Raw genomic sequence first — 6,000 nt, forward strand, 5'->3', positions numbered from 1 at the left:
CACGGGCGTTAGGAGGATAATGTAATTTGCAAAGGATAGAGATGCATTTACATCTTTTTTCAGCCTTTTTCTCTGAACCACTTTTATTTTATATATTGTCAGACGCTTCATGAGAGAAGTTTATTCCAGCACAAAACATAATCGTGTGTAGAAATGGATGAAGGGGAATTACACAATTTATTCTCACTTCTGTAAATGTGATGTTTGTGTTTGCTGAAAATGAATGTAGTCAGTATATCAATACTGAATTGTATAATGTTGTGTTTGAAATGTTCATGTTATTACACATAAACCCTGATATATGTTTAAAAGCTCTGTGACAGTATACGTCAAAAGATGGACGAAATGATGGCTCCCTGAAAGTGAAGCCTGAATATCTTGATCACCCCCTGGTGGCCGGCTGCAGCATTGATCAGAAACCCTGCCTCCTCTCTTTAGAGATGACCTCCGGAGGATGTCCAGAGAAGTAGAAGAAGGATGTGACGTATGAATTCTGTTATGATCCCATGTTCTTGTTTGCAGCACATCGGCCCTTATCACCGAAAGATCTTGTGACATCGTCATCTGCGTCTTCTAAGTGTGTGGCGTTCATCATTCATCAGGTCACTGTTAGACCCTGAGACTCCAGAAGTGTTTTGTGGACTCACACACTTCACCCGCCACCTCCATCGGCACAGTGGTGAGTGGATAATGAGGGAATTGTCATTTCTCAACCTTCGGACATTTACTAGAGGACTGGCTGGAGGGAGTTCGCAGAAAGTCTGCTCTCAGTCGGACATTTGCGAAGTTAGGAGTTCAGTGAATCTCTGAAAGCAGCTTATGACTTAAAAGGAAAGGTACGAGGCTGCAATATAACTCTTTTGTCAGCAGACAAGAGAGATGTGTGAGGAGAAAGACAATTAAGATTCAGAAAGGAAAAACATTTCAAGCGCGAGGGAAACAAATTGCCTGTTGGTGCTGAAAGTGCAGCCTGATCAAGGACATCTCAACGCTCAGACATTTTTCATGTAAAGCAAATAATGACTTTTTAGGGCTTTTAGCGTGAACAGCATGACAAATGAAAGGTAAGCAGACGAGACAAAGAGAAGGACAAAAAGACGGGAAGAGGACAGGATGAAAGATGAGGAGGAGGAGGAGGAGGAGGAGGGATTGAATGAAGGAGAAAAACTTCCTGAGTCTGGATGTGGTGGCTGAAGATTAGAAGGTAGAAGGAAAGTGAAAGGACGTTTATTCTTCTGAGGAAAGGGGGATAATAAGATGAGGAGGTAGAGAACCGATAGAGCTTCATGCAGAGATTAATTTATTTCAGAAGTTCTGAAGTAAAATATGTTTGTTGAAGAATCATTCAGGAGGAAATTACAGAGCTGCTGAAAGTTCTTCAAAATGATTTTAGTCTCTTTGTTGATGTGGAATTTGAGTCTGTGGTCAACAACACGTTCATGGCTCCAAGCAGATTAGAGGCTTATGTCCTGTTTTCAGTTCCTGTTTTTACTTTTCATTCCTTAAATAATAAGATTGATGAAAACAACGGAGAACGCACTGTATTTTATTCTTTTAGATGAATGATATGACAACTAATGGCAAAATCTTATATCCTAGCACCAGCAGAGGGCAGCAGAGCATCAATGAATAACTGTGAATGGAACAGTAGTTTTCACTTTGCTGCACATTTACATTAAATTATTGAAGAAGATAAAACGGGTTTGGTTGATTTACTAGTTGACTGATTGATTATTTTTATTTTTTATTCAAAATTTTTTATGTTAAGTTGCTGAAAATGAAATAACATGTACAGAAATCTAGTTAAATATTAGTTATTTAATGTCACATTCACTCATTATCCATCTGAAACACATGGTGAATTTTGCTGGACATTTTTTCCGGCAGTGAATATTTCAAACTGAGTTTTGGTAAAATTTTGACTGGTTAAGGAACTAGTCCAATGTCTGTAATTATTATAACTGGCTTTACTTCCCTTTGAATGTCATTTCCAGAAAGCAGATCCACGTGTGTTCATGCATCTGCTGATTTCATTTGTTGTTCCCACAGTCTGAAAGTTGCTCTTTCACATTATAAAACAACAATGGTGTTTTCATTGTTCAAAAACAACCACTCCAGCATCTTGTCACCTCGCAGCATCTCCTGTGGGTCGAGTGTCGCTCCCTGTCAGATATGCAGAGGCCCACGTTGTGTATTCTGCACCTGTGCCAGCTTCGGGGGGGTGGTCCTGCTCCAGGGCTCCAGGCCTTCAGGGCAGAGATGTGTGTACGTGAGGACAGGCGAAATGCAAAATGGACAGACACAACAGCTGCTCCTCTCCCCCATGACCGGGGCTCTGTCTGAAAACCCAGCACCAGACACACTGAGGTGGAGTTGTGTCTGTGTTGGGATCGAACAGAGAGAGGCTCAGAATGATTGTTGCAGAGCACTAACCTGCTTGTGTTACTGATTTCACTTTGTCCTTGTCACAGGTCTGACAACGAGAAGTTAGATACTAAACTCATTCAGGGATCATTTCAAAATTATGGTGCAGTGAACCTGCCTGTTTGGAATGGGTTTGTCCTCTGAAGACAGCAACTCCAATGATTCCATTTCAAAGTCATCAAATTAGGTCTTATGCTGTTGTTTTGATTTAGTGACCCCTAGGGGCCAAAGTAACATATTGTACGTTTAAGTTTGGATTTAATTAGCTATGTCATGATTGACAGCCGAGACTGACTTGCACAGACTTCAGGATATTTTGGCTTAATTCTTGCGAAGGAATCTGAATGAACAGTACATCCTATATAACTTGTGAGATTGTAAAATCATTACCAATAAAACAAGTCCATCTTGTAATAAACACAAGTGCCCCAATTTCCATATGAAAGCCGTTTCCTGTCTCCTCTGTGGATAATGATCGTACGGCTCAATTGCTTTCTTATCTCTGCCGCTGTCTAGAGATGACATTAATATATTTTTTTACCCCTCCCCATATCTGTTTGTCGTCTTGCTGTTTTTGTTCTCGTGGCAGCCCACTCTTCTACTTCCAGTTTGCCTCTCTCTCCGTTTCTAACCCTGTCTGTTGCGATCACTCACTGTCAGTCCATGTCTTTCTCCTCTTACCGAAACGCTCTCGTCCAGAGAACCCTCCCACTGCAGCTCCTCAGCTCTCCTCCAGGCTTCAGTGTTTCAGCTGCAGAGTGATTGATTGGTTCGGCCCGGCCCATCTGGAGACTCAAGCTGTGACAGTGTCAGCTGTCGAGGGAGCTCCATCGATGATGCCTCTATTTGAGCATCTCCAGTGTTTAAAATCCCAGTTTTCTGTTCTTTAAACATCCAATATGACCGAATCAAACACATCTAATCGATCTGTTTATCACATCTTACTTGAAGTGCGGCTAGAAAGTGACCCCCTCCCCCCCGCTGCACTCGCCTGTGGGTGCAGGTGCCCTCCTGCTGGTCGCTGAGCTGCACCGGTTAATTAACACCACTCGACTGTGTCAAGTGAGGGAAGGGAAACTGCTGCTGTCGGCACAAGTAGTGACTCTGTGACTTTTTAAACTTTTAAACTTGAAAACTACCTCAAAGCAGAATGAGGGTTCTGGGTCTGCATCCGTTTTGGTGGAGGGGGGGGTGGGGGGTACAGCCGCTGCGCTTTGGGTGGAACAAACATGCACAAATTTGTGTCTGTGCATATTTGAGACATTACTTAAGTGTGTGTGTGTGTGTGTGTGTGTGTGTGCGCGTGTTTGTGTGTGTGTGTGAAGACACGACAGGCATGATTTTATCTTTGATCTCTGTCATAGTCACATCCGAGCAGGTGAATATTTTTGGATTTGGTGACGTTACTTTCCTTGAAAAACATGTCAACACATTTTTGCATGCACTCAATGTGTGTGTGTGTGTGTGTGTGGGTTAGTGCAGTGGGATTGACACAATTTGGTTTACCACTAGCTGAAACCCAGGTTCCTTTTCATCGACACTGAATCATTTTTCCGGAGTCTGTGTTTTACATATGAAGAACACATTGTCTGAGTCAGACGCGTTCACGACAACAGGAAAATGTCCGGAGCATTCAGGCACTTGAGTAGAATGTGCAGACGGCAGGACATGAGGTATAAATTCAGCTGTTTTTTGCTCTTAAAAGCTTTTAAATCTCGTAATCTCGACAATTTGGAATCTTCATCGTCTTCCTTGCGTGTGACAACTTTTTCATCCTGAGATTTGTGTATATTTTGTAAATTGTGCGTCCATCATGCATTAGAAACATCAAAACACTCACTCGCTGTTTAACTTTCCAGATATTTTCCTTCCGTATTCTCACTCGGACATTTAACAAAGGGTTTACAGAAAACGTTCAGAGAAACCGACCCTAACATTTGCATTTGCATGTCTAAAAGCAGCTTAAATAACCCTGATACAAATTCATGTGACCCCACTAAGCCGATAAAGTCAGATCCTTTTATTTTTCTACAAAAATATTTTACATTAGAAAACACAGCTTAAAATATACACAGCCCACTTGGTTATGCAGCCGCTGCAGCACCTCTCAACTCTAATATATCCGTCTATAGGTAAATATATCTTTACAGCAAGAATAAATCTGGGCGCCATGTTGGAGAAGGACTAGAAGAGGTGAAGAGGGAAACTGTCCAACAGTCACAAAAAGCCTCTATAATTTCTATAACCTGATCCAAGCTATGTAAAAAGTCAACAGGGAAATCTGACACAAAAATGCTAGAGAACCAAGAGCAGGGACAACCTCCTACCCAGAGGTGGAAATAATGAAACCATGGAAATGTAGTCGTGAGCAGCAGCACTTCACTCCGGAGCAACGCTGTGGGATTTAGAAGAAGAAGAAAAGAAAAAAAAAGTGGCGAGCATCTGTCTCGCTCTCACATTGAAGAAGTTTTCAAACTGTCGGCGAGAGTCAGAGCCGTCACGAGCACTTAAGTCTGGTTCCGACCTCACTTTGAACACTGATGGATATGTGTGGATTATGGGGTTTATTAAAGGGTCAGTTTCCTTTAAATACTGAAGATGATTCAAAAAGCTCACTTGTCTGTGGTGGTTTCCTACAGATGCACAAAGTTCTGTTCTAGTTTCCGTAAAAATAATCCCAACGAGTTCTGTGGAGGATCTGTGCTGCCTTCACTGCCCACATACCTCCGATCATTCTTTACGTTAGCATGGTTGTCATAATACGTCCTCTAGAGGGCAGCACAGAGTCAAGTGTCCTATGATCGTCTCACTTGATCTATCTGGCAACACTGCCCCCCCAGGATTCCCAGTGGTACTGCTCCATTTTGTCTGTTTTATCCGTATCTGTCTGTCTGCGTTGATTTTCTCCATTGAGCTAACACTGATATTGTTTTTCAGAAACTATTACATAAAACATGAACCATCTGTTTACTCAGATACCACCAGAGGAAAGTGTGATAATATGTTTATGGCCCTTTTAAACTAATGTTGTGCCAATTTCGTTAAACAACCAACTGTCATTTCATCAAATAGGCAACAGTGTGTGTTGGCATGTTGTTACAACCTACAACCCGAAAGGCTTGTATCCGTCTGTGTGTGAGACATCGATCAGTGCTCATGATGAGAAGAAATCAATATCCATTTCCCTGGTGCGGGTCGTCCACGAACCGGAAGGTGGTTCGATCCCTGGCTCCTGCAGTCTGTGTTCCAGAGTGACCTTGGGCAGGATATCGGGGTAACAAATTGCCCCTGATGGCTGTGACGATAGTGTCTTAATGGGTGGGGGGAGAGAAAAAGTGCTGCACATAGAATGTTGTGTGAATGTGACTTAGTGACAAAGAGCTTTATAAGAACAGTCCCTTTATCTCCTCCTTCAATAAACAGTTATAGAGCGCCGTGGGCAAGTTGATGTCTTTACCAAATAAATAATAACAAAACGAGAGCAAAAACGATGCCGAATGATAAAAATGAGAACTATATATTCCAGTTGCAGGATTGTGTCCACTGGCTCAGGAACTTGGTCCCTTTGCTTTGGTA

The sequence above is a fragment of the Limanda limanda genome, chromosome 1, assembly GCF_963576545.1.
Source record: "Limanda limanda chromosome 1, fLimLim1.1, whole genome shotgun sequence".
Lineage (NCBI taxonomy): Eukaryota > Metazoa > Chordata > Actinopteri > Pleuronectiformes > Pleuronectidae > Limanda > Limanda limanda.